Raw genomic sequence first — 18,512 nt, forward strand, 5'->3', positions numbered from 1 at the left:
TCACTCAAGAGGCTGGGGGCCAGCGCTGTCCGGAGACACTTCCGGGTCACGTGGCCAGCGTGACATCGCTGCTCTGGCGAGCCAGAGCCGCACACGGAAACGCCGTTTACCTTCCCGCTAGTAAGCGGTCCCTATTTATCTACTTGCACCCAGGGGTGCTTTCGAACTGCTAGGTTGGCAGGCGCTGGGACTGAACAACGGGGCGCACCCTGCCGCGGGGATTCGAACCGCCGACCTTTCGATCGGCAAGCCCTAGGCGCTGAGGCTTTTACCCACAGTGCCACCCGCGTCCCTTAATAGTTAATAGTTAACCGTGGTTAACTGTAGCTTCCAAACAATCCGGAATATGAAGCCATGGTTAGATGTTGGCCTGCGTGGAAGGCAATAATCATAGTTCCAAATTCACTTGTAACAGGAAACTATGGTTAACTGTGGCTTTCTGGTTTGTGGAAAAGGTGCAAGGAGCTTGTGCATATCTTGGCTTCTTAAACCAGGATTTGATTGTGTGAACCAGGTCACTTTCTTTTCCCTGGTGCTGCTTCCTATTTTGGCCTCAAATGTGGAACAGGGCATATGGGAATTCTCCCATCTGGCTGTGCCCTACAGCATCTTATGTTCCTTTTGTGTTGTGTAAGACTGTTGTATTAGTTCATGAAAGGAACCAGGACTGAGTTAATGTAAAATAGAAGAGTGAATGTAGGAAGACTGAATGAACTTACTCCAGTGAAAAAACCTGTGGAACTATGCTAGAACATTTTGTTGGGGACAGTCTGCTGGATCATGGGCGGATCAAAGACATTTTTCTCTCCAGTCTATATAGGAAGTGCAATTAACACAGAGAGAGGTATTAACATTTACTCAAAATGAATGAAATATATTTTACTTGAATGAATGCCTGTCTTGGTTGGTGTTTCCAAGAAGGAAAAAAAATAATGGCTCAAGCTGGGATTTATGCTGTCACTTTTAATTATTGTAATTACTATACAGTAGAGGAGTTTCATTTTTTAAACTGTTTTTACTTAATCTTTACTTCTTGTCTGCATGCTGTCCCTCGCTGAGTAAAAGAAAAAAAACAATTTAACATATTATTATGGAGTGGTATGTTTCTGTGGGAAATACTTAATGCTCATATACAAATGAAAGCCAGTTAAAGACGAAAGATGAGAAGACCCCAAGATAGGTTTCGTTTTCTTGCTGTTTCCTAAGGCCACATCTGAACCATACATTTAAAGCACTATTATACCTCTTTAACAGTCATAGCTTCCCCCAAAGAATTCTGGGAAGTTTCATGTTAAGGATTCTGAGAGTTGTTAAGAGATCCCTTATTCCCTTCTCAGAGGTACTGTCACCAGAGTGATTTAACAATCAATCTCTCTTCCCAGGAAACTTTGGGAGTTGTTACTCTGTGAGGCTAATAGGAGTCTCAAAACAACTTTCAGCACCCTTAACAAATGAATAATATTTATTTATTTATTCATTCATTCATTCATTCCCCAGCCGCTCCCAAGCTGTTATAATAGTGCCACAGATATGGCCTAACTTTATTGATCATTACAACTTACACAGTGTAATTAATACTGGACAACTCATCCAAACAGTTCTAGCTCTAGGTTTTGTGGTGCCCTGTCTTTTTCAGTGATGTTCCCTGCCTTTCTCTCTGGGCCAAATCCAAACAACTACCTAGAGGGAGAGTGCCCAGCATTTGAAGGATTCTGCTGTTTCTCCTCACTGTTGTCCAGGGCCAGATTTAGGTTTGATGAGGTTCTAAGCTACTGAAGGTAATGGGGCCCTTTATATGCCCAGCTGTCCTTTGTCAACAACAAATTGTTGCTGTTTTTTGTGTTGAATATATGCTATATGGTAATTTATGGACCTAATAGGTACCTAGGATATGGGTGGCGCTGTGGTCTAAACTACAGAGCCTAGGGCTTGCAGATCAGAAGGTTGGCGGTTCAAATTCCCACGGCAGGGTGAGCTCCCGTTGCTTGTTCCCTGCTCCTGCCAACCTAGCAGTTTGAAAGCACGTCAAAGTGTAAGTAGATAAATAGGTACCGCTCCAATGGCGTTTCCATGTGCTGCTCTAGTTCACCAGAAGTGGCTTAGTCATGCTGGCCACATGACTCAGAAGCTGTACGCCATCTCCCTTGGCCAATAAAGCGAGATGAGCGCCACAGCCCAAGCGGTCAGGGGTCCCTTTTCCTTTATCTTTAATAGGTATCTAAAGCCATTTGCACTTAACAAAACATATTTTATCAAAGTAATTGTTGAACTGAAATACAATTAAGAAGAAGTATATTCTAAAGTGTGCTTCAGAAATCTTGTGTTTGAGCTTGAATCCTGAGCCTTCTATATCAGATTGCAAATATTTTCTTCCCTCTTGGACATATAGGCTGGGAGCTGGTGACCATGTTTAGATATTCCTTTCATAAGTCTGATGTTCCAACCTGCACTCATCTCCACAGCAAGTTATTGAGGGTGTTTTTCTAAGAAGGTTTGACCATCTTTTGGCAAATGGAAAACTGCTTCCAATCTATTATTTCACTGGCAATAATCTTAGTCTATGCCTTTTTGTCTTTAGCTCCTTTATGCAGTTTCATTCCTCCAAGCTGGGCTGCTTGCATTCTCTTAATTGTCTTTTTAGTTGCTAATGAATCTGGATGAATCTCCATATTGGTAGTAACTCCAGTTGAGAAACCTACTTGGCACAAAGATTCCATTTCAGTTGGCAGGATTCTCTACCAGATCCACCCACCCTAAAGCCCATAGCAGCCTCAATTTATTGAGTGCTTTATCAAAAAGCACAAATGTAAATAGAGCAAATAGAGAAGCAGAGGCCAGCATAGTGATGAGCCAGCAAAGTGAATGCCTTTGCAGTATGGAATCCCCTTGTTCTAATATCATAATGAAAAGCAGTTCTAAGATCTGCCCTTTCTCGCTGGTCTGCCTCTTGAATCTTGCCAGCCTACTAGGAATCAGCAGGACAGGCATTAGCAACCCTACAATAATTTCTCTTACTTTATGAAAGGGCACACTGGAAGTAATGTTCCTATTTTACCTTCTGTCAGGCTCCTTTGCATCACCACTTAGCAGTAGTCACAGATAGGGCCATCACCACTCCCTTTCTCTCTTTCCCTACCTACCCCAGGACCCACAAATATTAGCCAGGGCAGCAAAAAGGGACACAGCAGTAGTAGAGGCTATCCGTGGCAGAAATGGACACAAATACTGTGTGTTTCCCACAAGGGACATGAGGTCCCAGCCTGTGGTACTGCCATTGCTGCCTTACCTTTTCCTTCCTTGGGAAATATTTGTGGGCTGATCAGGAAAAGAGGTGATGGTAGCAGAGGTAGCAGCAGCTACTTCAAGTGAGTGTTTTGCACACCCTCTCGTTAAGCGTGCTGAAAGGATGGAGCCCCTTTCAAGGCAAATGGAAAGGATTCTTGTGCATTTCCATTCCAGCAGATGGGACAGAGCTTTGGATTTACTATACAGGGATGTCCAACCAGATAATAATAAATAATAATAATAATAATAATAATAATAATAATAATAATAATAATGATATTTATACCTCGCCCATCTGGCTGGGTTTCCCCAGCCACTCTGGGTGGCTTCCAACAAAATATTAAAATATGATAGTCTGTCAAACATTAAAAGCTTCCCTAAACAGGGCTGCCTTCAGATGTCTTCTAAAAGTCTGGTAGTTGTTTTTCTTTTTGACATCTGGTGGGAGGATGTTCCACAGGGCAGGTGCCACTACCGAGAAGGCCCTCTGCCTGATTCCCTGTAATTTGGCTTCTTTCAGCGAGGGAACCACCAGAAGGCTCTCGTCGCTGGACCTCAGTGTCCAGGCAGAACGATGGGGGTGGAGATGCTCCTTCAGGTATACTGGGCCAAGGTAGATCACTGCCAGTCTGTCTATAGTGGGAGTAGATGGTTGTCTCTTGGAAGTTGGACATGCCTGTACTATAAGGACTACTTAGGATGAAAGCTTGCAGTGAAACATGAACCCAGAGCCTGAGAGAAGTCAGCCTTTGTAGGATCAGAAAAATTCTTGCCAAAGAAGGGCACACAGAATAGCTAGGTAGTCTAGCAAATTAGCCATTTGAACAAAAGTAGATTAAATCAGATCGTTTGGTAAAGGCTTTATACTATCACAATTCAATTTCTATTCTACCGTATGAAAGTTCTACCAATACAGATAGTGCATTCCTGGTTTCCTATGTAGTTATTATGAAATATGTGTTTAATTCCTCGTGATTTATTCCCATGTCTAGCAGGTTATTAAATATTAAGGAAGCTAACTCTCCTTCATTGAGAGGAATACTTTTTTTTCTAACAGTAGGTTCTTCCATTTGCTGACTTTTTGCCCTGTTATTTTCTCACAACAGTGGGTGGATACTTAGTACAGCCCCACTTAATCAACACCCAGTTATCCAGAAACTGATTACCAGATGATTGCTCAAATCCTGTAGAGCTTTGCATCTGGGAATGCCATTTCCTGGTGATTTGAAGATTGAGACGTTTTATATGAAATCCTGTTTTTGTTTTACAAGAGAATTGGAGGGGCAATTGAGGACAGAGTAGATGGGGGCTGAGTAGAGATTCAAGTACAGACTCAGGCCAGGTCTCTGCTTTAGAATTTTGTCTCAGTTCCAAGTTTAGTTCCGTTGCATAAAAGATCATCATGCCTTTGCGCCAGTTTCCCAGCTTTGTCTTTACAAAAGATTGGTTGAAGCAGGAATGACAAAGGGAATGGAGCCAATCCCTTTGCTGTGTTCAAACAGCCTCTAGCAGTACAAAACTACTGCTGCAGATCTTAATTTTCACAGAATCACAGACTTGTAGAGATGGAGGGTCATCTAGCCTAGCACCCTGCAATGCAATAATAATACACAGGGCTCAACCCCCCAACACTGAGATTAAGAGTCTTCAGCTGGGCATTGCTAGTCCTGGAGTCATACTGTGCTTCAGAACCCACATTTATTACCCCCAAGCAGACAACTACAGCTTTGTGGTGGCACCAAAAATGTACTTTGATTTGCAAATTATGATCATAGCAGAATAGTCATGCAACAATGATTGTCCAGATCGAGTCAACAAACATTATTTCTATGCCGAACTGGTTTTGTGAGCAACACCACAGAAGGAACGAGATTTTAGCCATATGTGAGATCATGTTGACCCATGCTTTACTCATTAAAGTACCAAACATATGTTCACCTGAGTGTGATGCTGTGGCATTTCTAGTGAGCATGGCTTTCTCATTCCTTGCCCACAGCATGGCTGCATGAAAATATTTACTTTATACTAATGCAGGTGCAGGTCAGATACAAACAGCTTCCTTTAACTTAACTTATGGAAAAGAATATGAGCAGGTGAAAATCCCCAAGTACAGAAAAGCATAGAGGAAAAGCCCATATGAATTTAACCTTTGTACCTGCCACTTTTCTGGATGGGAAGAGGTAGAATTTTCTGATATTGCTCATTTTAAAACCAGGGGTAGGGAACTGAACACCCTGTTACATTCTGCAGGGTTGTGAGCCTGTAAGAATAAGAGAGTATCATTTAAAACCTTGGATGGGGAACCTGTGACCCTGTTGGGCTATAATTCCCATAATTCCTGACAGTTACCTGGGCTGGTGGGGACAGTTAAAATCCAATAACATTTTGTTCTGCCTTACTGCATGCTATTGATGTTGATGTTTTCATTTAGGTTTTATTGTTATCCACTCTGGAATTGTCAACTACTACCTTATATATTTTCAACCTTTTCAGTTCCCTGGACCCACATTTAACCCAAACATGTATTTAGGGGCACATTTCTTAAACTTTTACTCTATATTTGCATGGTGGTAGTGCTCCTGTTGTGACACACCTTGGATCAGGCTAGGATTCAAATACCCCAATGATCTATGATTAAGAGTGGGGTAGAATTTTTACAAAATAAAATAAATGGATGACCACAGGTTCTCCATCCCTACTTTAAAGATTTCTGTTTCTAAGGACTTTTCAGAATAAAGTGCTTCAAAAGGAGAAATGTCCCTGTGGTTTCTGTGGTGTTAGTGAAGGATCATGAGCTTTCAAGGCCAACTCAGATAGAAAATAAAAAGGTGACACAAAAAATGTATGATAGAACAGAACCACTGGATCAACCAGCTTTTCACAATCCTGGGACAGGCTATCTGATATCCCAGGGATTTAAAACCTTCAAAGAAATACTTTGTGGTCTCCCTAGGCAGCTGATTTCAATGTTTCCTTCCTTCCTTCCTTCCTTCCTTCCTTCCTTCCTTCCAAGTTCATTACTAGGAAACACTTGTGAAATCCACACCACCACCACCACCACCTTCAGGGACTCTATTTGTTTTCCCATGGAAACAAATCCACTGTGCTTGGTTGATGGATAGCTGTTGGGTAAACCACAGCTCTGAAGCAGTCCTTATGCTTCGATCCAGCAAGCTGAAATTGGGTCAAGCCAAAGTGATGAGCTTCCCAGCAAGAAATGTAATATAAAGACCAATAAGGGCCCTGTTGCATGCAGTAGAATCAAAGGGAGTGATGCCATTGCTAACTGAAGGTGGTGTTGAATCAAATGACAGCAATTCTCAGGGCACTCTGAAAATTAGGTAGGATGCTTTTGACGTGCTACTGAGAATTGCATTTTAATTATTTTGTTGTTGCATTTGTTTGCAGTATAAAATTTTCCCGATAACAAAGTTCTTCGCAGAACCATATCAAAATGTTGCTGACGTGGAAAGAGAAATCAATAAAATAAATGAAAACAGGGATATATTGTTATGGATTCCAGACTGAGCTGGTGCCATAATAGAAAGCAACTACAAATCCTGTTCCATTGTGAGAGTGGAATGGGCCAACCCAGATCTCCTTCCCATCTTATTCTACATATTGATCCATCAAATTTTTATCCCAATCTTTTCCTAAGGAGCACATTGTGATATACAGGGCTTTCCCCAACTACATCCTCACAAAAACCCTGCTAAGTAGGGTTAGGCAGAGAGAGTGCGCCTGGTCAAAGCTGCTCCATGGAGTTTCACATTTCAGTGTGTATCTGAACCTGGGTGTCCAAAGACTCTAACCACTGTATCATATGGACTCTCATACCATGATATACCATGATATAATATTGCATTTTAGAATGTGGTATTTGAACATCTTTATATTAGTTCAGCCACTCTGCCTTCCTATTTGCAGGTGTAAAACCGTTAGAGTAAGACAGAAAAATAATAATAATTATAGACATGGTTCCTGATTCTTGAATGTACCTTTTAATCAGTGAGCAGATGAAGGCGGGGAAGTGGGTCCCTGTTTCTTATGTCAAAAGGTGAGTACTGTTTAAAAGAGTCATTTTAAAATATGTGCATGGTAGGCTGGAAAAAAAATATAGTGCAGTACTTTCTGTGACATATTTGCCTGAGGAGAGTTTTACATAGTATTCTAAAAAGTCTTATGTATAGGACTTAAATCTTTTTGCCCCCAGTTAGCCTGGCTATGGAGAAGAGGCAAGGCTTTATGAACATCAAGAAAGCTTTAGAAGGTTTCAGAAATTGTTCTAGTTTTCTCGCGGACAGGAACTGGGACTTCAGATCTTCCCTTCTATAGATCAAGTGGTTTATCTTTGCCTGATCCCAGAAGGCAGCTGCTACAATTGCCTTCCTGCCTTTATAGAACCTATGGGACAAAATGTTTTTTGTCCTAAACTCCTGCACTGTGCAGCTCAGTGCTTAGGCACACTTTCCTTGGAGTAAACTCCATGGAACACAATAGGACTTGCTTCTGAGTAAACATCGACTGAATTATGTTTGATGTATTGGATATTGGGCTAGCTTATATACAATTACCATGGTAGAATGAACTCTGCCTGCCTACTTTCCTCCCTCCCTCTCTCATACCTTTGTATCCAGATAAACATCCTATTAGACTGAAATGTCTAACCTTTAAAAGTCTAATCACAGGGCTGAAATCATTCGCCTTAATTTGTTTGCATTTTTAAATGAGAGGTGCTGAGGTTTGAGCCTGCCATAGAATAATGTCCTTTGTCCTAGTAACCCATGCCATTAATACAGTGGTACCTCGGGTTAAGAACTCAATTCGTTCTGGAGGTCCGTTCTTAACCTGAAACTGTTCTTAACCTGAGGTACCACTTTAGCTAATGGGGCCTCCTGCTGCCACTGCGCCACCGCCGCGTGATTTTTGTTCACATCCTGAAGCAAAGTTCTTAACCAGAGGTACTATTTCTGGGTTAACGGAGTGTAACCTGAAGCGTCTGTAACCTGAAGCATCTGTAATCTGCAAGGTACCATTGTATCTTACAAATGTGAGCTGGCTGCAATGTTTCTGTGGAGCCAAAACACTCTACATGTGCTCCAGTGACCTCTGTTTTCACAATTGCTTCAAGTACCCCAGGACTTGGCTTTTAGTGTTTAAAACAAGTTCCAGAGCAAAGCCCTAGTGGTTCAAATCAATACCTGAAGGCAGATATAGTCTGCAGTCATCAGCATGCCTGTTTCAATGCCAATTTGATTGAAATAAGTGGGACTAACTGTAAAGTCAATTTTGTTCAGGATTGCCATGTAGCAATGTATGTGTAGCAAAATGACCTTTTACTTTAGTTACATCATACGAATGTATGTCACCACAGTAATTGAATCACTTCTTCTTTCTTCTTCTTTCCTTCTCTTCTCTCTTCTGCATCTTAACAATGAATCCTGCCTGGTTCTCAAGGTCCAGGGTAGTGGCTCCATAAGCCAGTGGTTAATTTTTTTAAGCAGTCCTGGAGGGTCGGCAGCTTCCCAGAGTTATTTATTATTGAAAAACTCTGTTCTTCTTCATAATGAATTCCACCTAAGCTTGGCATTCAAGATGGGGGCCGACTCTAAGGTCAGATATAGCCCAAGCACTATGTCAGGCCAAGCCCCTTGGTTTGTGTCTTTATGAGAATTTTTGACATATTGCCAACCTATCCTACTCCCAGTCACTATAATGAGGGGTTGCTCTGTGCGCTTCGACACCATGTTCCTACTCAAGGCTAGATGATAGGTAAGCAGGATGAAGATACAAATGACTGCTAGAACCCTCTTAATTGTCTGGCTGTTCTCTGGACAAAACAAATTGTGCCAATAGGACATTGCTTGGGGGTGTTACGCTGGTGGTGGGACAGGGCGAAGGAAAAGTCATTGTTGAGAAACAGCTAAATTATCCCTTTCCTCCATAACAGTGAGGTTCTCTGAGTCACATTGCCTGAGTTTTGCAGAAACCACAAACCCACAAACAGTGCTTTCCTGGGTTGATCCTGCATGTACCAGAGGGCTTACTAACAGTACTTGCCTCCTCTTCATTTTTTTAAAAAAATCCTACATTTTGTGTCTTTGACTACAAAGTCCGAGTAAAACTTTGTAGTCCGAGTAAGAGTGCTTCTTTTTCTGTTACACTGTTGTTGCATGCCCTCCAACATTTCTCCGATGAAAATAGGGATGTCCTATTCCATTATTATAACTGTAACTGTAACTGTAATTGTAACTAATATACCCTACCCATCTGACTGGGTTGCCCTAGCAACTCTGGGCAGTTTCTAACATAAAACATAATAGATAAAAACATAATAAAACATTAAACATTAAATACTTTCATATTGAGGGTTGCCTTCAGATGGTTCAGGGGTCGGATAACTCCATGCCCTCCAACATTTCTCTGATGAAAATAGGGGCGTCCTAAGGAAAAGTGGGACATTCCAGACTCAAATCAGAAAGTGGGGTGGCTTCTGTAAGTCTGGGATTATCCCTCTAAAATAGGGACACCTGGAAGGTCTGTTGTTGTTGGAGAGATGAGGTTACATATTTTTCTGTAGCATGTTCTCCTTCCCTCCACCTTCATGGCACATTTTCTTCCAGAAAGCAACTGTCAGACGGAAGCTGCTTTATTTAGGGTCATTAGGTTGTGGGTAGATGAGAATTAACTGTGGTGAATCAGGCAATGCTACCTGTCAGCACTAGACTGGATCCATCTAGTTAAGAAGAAAATCTCTTGGAGATTTGACTTGTCAGATATCTGCTATTAGCCACACACATCTCTGACACGTTTGCAAATTATCCATGTGAAATACGGGTGCTTGGCAAAATGTGTGACCCCCGACCGTTGGCGCTGTCAGCAAATGTCTGTTTAGAATGAAATATTTTAAACTAACTTTGGGGCTGACTTTTCACCAGGCCCTGGGGACGTAGCTTGCTCTCTTAAGGTTTATGCCATTACAATTGTCACATGTTAATTGCTAAGGGGATGTGACATATCATCTTTATGCTGATTTGTGGAACGATTCCATGCTTAACTTGTAGACGATTCACATTGTATTCTCATGTATGTTTCCTCAGCAGTAAGTTCTGCTGTGTTCAGTTGGACTTAGTCCCACATAACTGTGCACACACTTTCCTGAGGTATACCTCTGAGGAAACATGCATAGGATTATGAAGAGTGGCTGCAGCTAGGAACATGCCACTGCCACTAGGAACATGTGCTTGGGAGTTATGAAGCGATGGACGTGAGGCAGGAGTTGATAATGCAGGTGAGCTGCGCACAGGTGAGCTGAAAGCGAACTGCTGGCCAGCCCTGTGGAGCCTCCTTTTATTGACACAAATATGCAAACAAGGCAGATACATTTTTGGGCTGTGACCTTTACACATCTTCCGGTCCCGAGATCGTGGGGTGGTACAAAGTTATTTTGGCACCTGTTTCTACCGTGTCATTTTCCCCTTGCACAGGGTATGACGAAGGAGACAAAAGGTCTCAGAGACAAAGCAGACTACTGAGATCACAAAGGGTTAGACAGAGGGTACAATGTTCAGATAGCTGTGGCTTTGTCTGTGAGTGGGGGTGTGCCCCGCCCCCCAAGGTCACGCGGTGCAGGCAGACTGTGGCTGCCTGCGGGTGGGGAGTGCGCTTCCTCCGGACCCCACTCCCCACTCCGTGATCATCCCTACAAGTTATCCTCATTGAACTCTTTGGGATTTACTTTCTCACTTATGCCTTACTAAGCATGCATAGGATCAGGCTGCACACGTAGCAATTTGCTGTACATTCTTTTCTTGCACTTAGCTATTGCAAATACCTGAGCTTGTTCTGCGCAAAGGCATCCAACTCAAGGCAGAAAATGAAATTTAAAAAGCAAGGATGTTAATAAATATAGAGATTTTACAGCAGAGACCACCATGTTCTGTATATAGCAGAAACAACATGTAATTAAAAAATCTGTACTTTCCACAAATTGAGGTTTGCTGGAGGCAATCAGTTTTAGCCAACCTCTGTTTAGGGTTGAAGCAATTACTAGGTCTACGCTTATCGGGGAAAACATTTTAACTTGTTGTTTTGCCCTTTCCTCCACTCTTCCTAGGTGGTGTTGGTGGGGCAGAGCCTCTCTTAGTCCTTGACGTTGATTCAAACACTCCCCTGCTGCCTTCTTGCATGGGGAACACAAGGGGATTATTTCTGCTTTCTTTCCTTTGACACTTCCTACACTGTTGTAGCTTTCAATTCTAAGTGGAGTAGTGAAGCAATTCCCAGTGGATATTTTTGGTAGTTGTTCATATGTAAGTTACATGCTGTGAGTCTCTAATTTATTCAGCAAGCCATTGCAAAAATTGCCAGGCCCCTAGATACAGCACTGTGCAAACAGTCATTTTTTTCCTTAATGCAGGTAGCCAGATATCCAGGGAATTCTCGCTACGGTTGAACCTAACCTTTTTTCCCCCTTACAAAATGTTTTGTAGATTATAATGCATTTTCTTGCACAGCAGTTATTCACATGACAAGAGCCTCCCGGTAAAGACTCCTGGGATAATGCAAGTAAATAGTAGGCATTTTGAAAAGCTCCCCCCCCCCCCGCACCCTCTTTAGCATTTTGTTCAACTATTGCAGTGTTTAAATAGAGATTTTTTAGCAGCAAGGGATACTGGTAAGTGGTTTCTTTTTCGCTTAACATGATTGTAACAGATTCACAGATATGTTATTCTGAGCTGTTACCCAGCTTGATATAAATACTGTGGAGAATTTTTTTTTTTTATTATCTCTAAAAGTCAGCAGGCTTTTGCCAGAATGGAATTTGGCTTATGCCTTTTCTGTGAACAGCAACAGTTGCTCATAATGTCACTGCTTTACTTTAATGCTGATTTTCTTGGATTGCATCTTTTGTTTCCACAAATACAGACAGACATGATTGGCAAGGAAGCATGTAGGTTAGGAAGTCATGGACCCAGTTCAGATGTTCTGTGGTCCCATGTGGGGCTTGCAGCTTGGCAGGGATTGTGGGGAAGCACCGATTGTATGAGTGGTGGCTTCCATGTGCAGCCACCATGATTTACACAGCTGTATCGCATGCCCCCCCCCCTTCGATGCTGCTGTGAGGCACAAATTATGGTAGCACTTGACAGACCCTATGTTGAGGTGTCCATTCATAAATTGCCACCTACAGTCTATTCCTGCCAAGTCATTGACCTGTTGGAGCGATCAAAGCAAGTCCATGGAGGCCACCACTAAACTTCTAAACCGAGCCTTTAGCCCTTGTGATTTTCAAACATTATATCTTGATGGTGGTTCTATCAAATGTTAAATCTTTTAAGGTGGTCACCCATGCCATTTGCATTTTAGTTCATTCAGCTTGCTCAAACTACCCCAGCATTTCACATTGCAATATACCAGGTACATACACTTATACCAGATTCTGTTGCTTGATGAGGTGGAGTGCCCTGACTGATATCCTTGGTTGTCACAGTGTTCTTCAGCCTTGGGTTCCCAGATGCTGTTAGCCTGTAACTTCCACCATTCCTGACCAGTAGCTAAGCTGGCCAGGGATGATGTGAGTTGTAGTCTACCAACAACTGGCGACCCAAGGCTCTGACCTATAAGAAGCACATATATGCCATCAGTTGGTGTGTATGCTCTGGTAACCTCTAGATTTAATTACTGCAATGTGTGGGGCTGCCTCTGAAGAAACTTCGGCAGATTTCAGTGGGCAGGATGCTCAGTGAGGCAAGACAGTTTGAGCATATGACACCAATCCTGGCTCAACTGCATTGGCTGGCAAATTGTTTCTGGGCCCTATTCAAAGTGCTGGTTTCGACCCATAAAGCTTAAATGGCTCAGGACCACAATACCTCAAGGACCAGCTATGCCCATACAAACTGACCTGGATCTGAAATCATCATCCGAGGTCCTTCTCAGAGTGTGTTCTCCTTAAGAGGTCTTGAGGGCAGCAATACAACACGAGAATGGGCCTTTTCTGTGGTGGCTCTTGGCTTGCAGAATGCTCTCCCCAGGGAGGCTCACCTGGTGCCTTCATTATACTATATCTCCTTAGGTGGCAGGTGAAAACTTTTCTCTATAACCAGGCCTTTGGCTAATTAAAAAAAATATCTATGGCCTTTTAAACTGTGGGGTGTGTGTGTGTATTGTTTTTGTTCATTACAGTGGTACCTTGGTTTAAGTACTTAATTCGTTCTGGAGGTCTCTTCTTAACCTGAAACTGTTCTTAACCTGAAGCACCACTTTAGCTAATGGGGCCTCCCGCTGCTGCCGCGCCGCTGCTGAGTGATTTCTGTTTTATCCTGAGGTAAAGTTCTTAACACGAGGTAATATTTCTGGGTTAGCTGAGTGTGTAACCTGAAGCATATGTAACCTGAGGTACCACTGTATTATTGTATTAATTTTGTGTTTTTATCTTGTAAACCACCATGTGATCTTCAGATGACGGGTGGTACATAATTTTAATAAATAATAACAATAACATGCATAAGAACTGGGCATGGTGTACATTCACTACACCTTATGGAGAATGTGCACATAACCTGTCCATGTAGAGTAGTGTTTCCCAAACTTGGTTTTCCAGCTGCTTTTGGACTACAATTCCCATCATCCCTGACCACTGGTCCTGCTGGTTAGGGATGATGGGAGTTGTAGTCCAACAACAGCTGGAGACCCAAGTTTGGGAAACCCTGACATAGAGGGATAGGAGTCTAGGTGGGCTACAGTTGGTTATCATGCATGTGTCTGGTGCAGGCAAGCACCCGAAGCTGCCATCACCAGTTGCCTGCCAAGGCTCCTGTGCCAGCTGGGGGACTGCTGCCGATCCCACTCAGGTGGGTCCACTCATGTAAGCAAGAAGAGGTAGGGGTCACCCGGAGGAAGGGGTCCCACCAAACACACTTTGCCCAAGGGCCTTCTGAAACCTAGAACCAACACTGTGTGGTAGCATGTACCACAGAGTATGGAAAGAAGCACCTCTGTGTAGATGGAGAAAGGGACATTGCAAATGTAAAGGTGTGCAATTATATGAATATAGTTACTTTTGTGGGGAGATGGCAAATCTGTCGCTGGGCTACAGTGTTCTAAATTGAAAGCTCATGTGATATAGTGTTATTCTAGATAAAATAAAAATAAAAATACAGCCACCCATAGGAAAGTGGCATGTCAGGAAGAAGGCTCTGCTTGAGTCCTTTTCCTTGATGACTACTTTTCTCTTTGAAGGGTTTTTTTTTTTTAAGGTGGAACGTTTTAATTATCTAAGCATCTACTTGCAGTCTGCTGTGGGACAGCCTACAAACACGCTTACTGCTATTGTTCTTATAGTTTCCTATAATAAATAGGATTATAGTGTGCATGGTTGTTGGGAAAAGATGTCAGAGCATTCAAATCCTAGTTAGCTAAGGTTTCAAGGAGGTTGCTACTAGACACAGATGGAGCTTTGTTCGTCTTATTTTGTAACTGGCAGAGTGGTTGCTGATTGTGTGCCAACCTGAAAAGACCTAGAAATTCTTTCCAAGGAATGAGAAAACTATTCTAAATCACTCCAATATGGCACTGGCTAAGGTCTGATGGGACTTGGTAGATAACTCTGGTTTGTACTACACCACAACTGAGATCATGTTTCTATGCTCTCAATGTCTAGAGCAACACCTAGTGTAACCCAGAAAAGAGGAGGAAAATCATCCATCTGTTGACTAATGCATCAGCTGCAGACAAAGAATGGCATAAATGATGTTTTCTCATTGGCCAAACCTTACAAAAAGCAGTACTGATCTCTAATCAGTATAAACATGTCAGATTACTTTTTCAAATTGCACAGGCCAGCATTTCCTCTTTTCAAGATGAATTTGACCTTGCTATAATTGAACTTTTCTGTGTTACTGTGATTTCTCCTCAGGTAGGGTGATTGCATTCTGTATTACCTTGAGTTAGTTCTGGTTTTCATTAGGTTGTAGTATTAGATTAATATTATTGTTCCAACATATTTAAATGTCTCTTACAAGCTCTCTCTTTTTGAACATGTTTGTGCAAAACACTTTATAAATTGTGCCATTTTTCTTGTCACATTTTAGAAGTTTAGTTTGCAAACAATCAGCTTCTGACAGTGGGGTAGAAAGTTTTTGATTTGTTTTTCAGCACCAGAAGTTGCCATTAAATGAAGAATTCCCAAAATTGCTGCTTTAACTTGTCTAAACTGTATTTTTAATGATGCTAGAAAGGAAAACCATAGGGTTTATCGGTTGCCACTTTTTGGATAATATTACTTTTGCTTTTTTTTAAACACAAGCTTGTCTTATCTTCTTCTCTCACAAGAGTTAGCACTAAAGTTAGCTATTGAATGAGCTTGTATGTGCATACTCTGTCCCAAAGTTGCAGCAGCCTTTGTGGCTGTGGCAACAGATGTTTACTACTATGTATCAGTCAGGAGCTGGTTGGGGGAAAGCATGTGGGTCTGTAATTGACTGTAATTCAAGTCCAAAGATTGGGTTACATCCATATGCCTGATGAAAAATGAGTGATTTGCTGGCATGAACCAGTAGCACTCCCTCTCCTTGCAGGGGTGATATTCATGAACACAGCATTTTGACAAGCTCACCTCAGTTAACAGCTCCAGCATGAATTTCATACATCTCTCAACAATGAGCATCATCTTTTTAATCTTTTCAATAGAGAATTTTGGCGTGGTACACTGGTATCACACCAGCTTCACCTAGGAGAGGTATTAATGGGTACTTACCTACCTAGTGTGTTTGTATAGGCTGCGATTTAATAAACAGATACCTCTCCAAACCACATGTACCTGGTTATTCCAAATGTACTGATACCACTACCAACTCTCTGGGGAGAAAAAATTAAAACTCACAGGCTTGCAGGCAAGTAGTCGTCCTTTAACATTATATATTATCCCATTATTCCAACAGGGTTTGCAGCATGTTCTTCAAAAGACAGGATCACCTGTAACATTGGTATATAGCCATGGCTAAAGCTACCTTGATTGTTCTTTGGACATGCATGAGTGTGACTCCTTGCTCTTTTTTGCAGGGGTGATATTCACAAACATAGCTTTTTGACAAGCTCTACGGCATACTACCACACCATTTGCCTATTTCTATACCACTGCTATGTGGAACAAGGTAGCCTAGATGTAAAGTGACCAAAGGCATCTTGGAATGTTATTGACTACATAAAAATGAACCACAAAAGTCCTGAGTACGTATCGGGTGCGGGCGTTCAACCCCCACTCCCCTTGACCCTGCTTTCATTCAAGCGGTGCACTAAATACATCACCAAAGATGCAGTATGATTTATTTCATTACTGCAGTGTAACATATTTGCATGAGCTGAAAGCAGGAGGGTTGCAGCTCTCCTTGAAAGAGAGAAAATGTGCTCGCCAAGGTAGATTTCATGCAATGGTTGTTTGCTTCTGGGTGATGAATCAGGCTCAAGGGTTCTTTTAAAAAGAAAACACACACACACACACACACACACACGCAAGCCGCTGGATTTTATGCAGCTTCTGAAGAATGACAAGCAAGCTTGCCAGTAACAGGAGCAAATGCACCACCACCTTTCCTAGCCTGAGAAGGGAAAGGAACGCTGCCTTAAAACTCATTCATTATCTGAGGGAAAATCAAATGTGGTGGCATATTGCCGGGGCTGCTTTATTGCCATCATTTAGAAAGGTCAACTGAATTAATCGACTTCTCGCCAAACATACTGTTAAGCTCCCCACTTCCTGACATATTTATGAGAAAGTGACAGGTAGGAAGAAGATGACTTGTCGTTTCTGCTGGGTTTCTCCCCCCCCCCCTTTCAATTTTACACTGCAGAACCAAGATTAACTTTCGGGTTGGAGTTGTCCAGGAAAATAGCTGCTTTGGCAATGGGAAGGGGGATGGGAGAAGAAGTTCCCTCCGGTGTTTTACATGGGAAGGAGAGGAGACGAGGGATCCATTTGAGGAGATGTGTGGCTCCTCAGTTGGTTTCAAAACATGTCCACAAACTGTATAAGGTCTATAACAAATACATTTTTAAAAACTATTTTTATCATATTATTCAGCTGCTGTCATTTGCTATTTCTCTTTCCCTCATTGTGAAGTGATACCTCTTAAGAGATATATTAATGGGAACCTTTTAATAATAATAATAATAATAATAATAATAATAATAATAATAATAATTTCTGCTGTTGTACTTTAATGGCTGTATTAATGTTAAGGGATGTAGCAAGCATTTGCTTACATTAGATATATTAATCTCTCCTTCTTTCTCTGTTTTACATACACACACAGGCTAGCCTGACAAGTCAGTTTCTATTACCTACTTTATAGGTAGGTTGTCTTCTGCCTTTATTCTCAAGCAGACCGTTTTGCTGATTCCAAATGGCAATGCTGGTCAAAACGGGGCAGAACTATTAGAAACCAAGGTTTTTCCCCACCCCCTTTTAAAAGAAAACACTTCTGAGCTTTTCTATGGGGTAGGGGGGAACAGCACAGGGTGTATGATAAAGGGTCAGAACTCACAGTGTTCTCCAATGAAAAATGCACTTGCTGGCATTGTGTTGTGATCCTTTGAATGACCACAGAAGCTTAGACCTCTTCTGGTTAATGCTGTCCTTTTTACCTCGCATATGTCAGTTCCAGCTGCAACAGACATTCCCTACTGGCCTTTCTGACTGTCAGGGTTGTGTGTGTGTGTGTGTGTGCTTGCGTGCATGTGTGTCTATAAGTCATTTCCCACAATCCTTAAAATGTAGTCTGGCAGAAATTCAATAACTGTTTGCGATATTCTCATTCAGCCTTCTTGCTCGGTGGCTTTTAGCTCCCAATGTGACATATAGTGGCATTTTGCTGTAATCCAGCTATTGGAAGCAGGTTAAAAAGGCAGCCCGGCGTCTCATGTAATTGGCTCCCAAACACAGAGAAAGTGTGCTGTTTCATTTTTTGCACTGAAAACCCTGAGAATCGGATTATACAAACATACTGCTTTTGTCGTTTTTGTTTTAGCCGAGTAAAACACCCATCTGAGTGAGTGTCCTGCAAAAAAAATAAAATAAAAATGTTTTAGATTAATGAGGATTTGGTGGAGGTGGTGAGAAGCTTGGAGCACACAGGGGTTCCTTTGTATTTCTCTCTGAAAGAGTAAAATGTGGAGGAGGGAGGGGAAGAAAGTCTATTAAGGGTTTCAACTAAAGCGGAGAAGAA

At 42.0% G+C, this 18,512-nt stretch overlaps 2 protein-coding genes across 5 annotated transcripts in view; one reads left to right on the forward strand and one right to left on the reverse strand.

Moving 5' to 3' along the window:
- IMMP2L (inner mitochondrial membrane peptidase subunit 2) overlaps positions 1-18,512 on the forward strand; it is a 453,218-nt gene that overhangs the window by 189,599 nt on the left and 245,107 nt on the right. The gene's annotated exons all lie outside the window — the stretch shown is intronic.
- The window catches only part of LRRN3 (leucine rich repeat neuronal 3), a 45,625-nt gene that overhangs the window by 26,476 nt on the left and 637 nt on the right, over positions 1-18,512 (reverse strand). The window contains exon 2 of one of the 3 annotated variants that reach the window (XR_014502101.1): positions 18,211-18,441. The exons of the other annotated variants lie outside the window; for them this stretch is intronic. The gene's annotated coding sequence lies outside the window, so the exon portion shown is untranslated. Of the gene's footprint in view, positions 1-18,210; positions 18,442-18,512 lie in introns of those variants that run through there. 3 annotated transcript variants of the gene reach the window in all.

Source organism: Podarcis tiliguerta (genome assembly GCF_965153285.1).
Source record: "Podarcis tiliguerta genome assembly, chromosome: 10".
Classification (NCBI taxonomy): domain Eukaryota; kingdom Metazoa; phylum Chordata; class Lepidosauria; order Squamata; family Lacertidae; genus Podarcis; species Podarcis tiliguerta.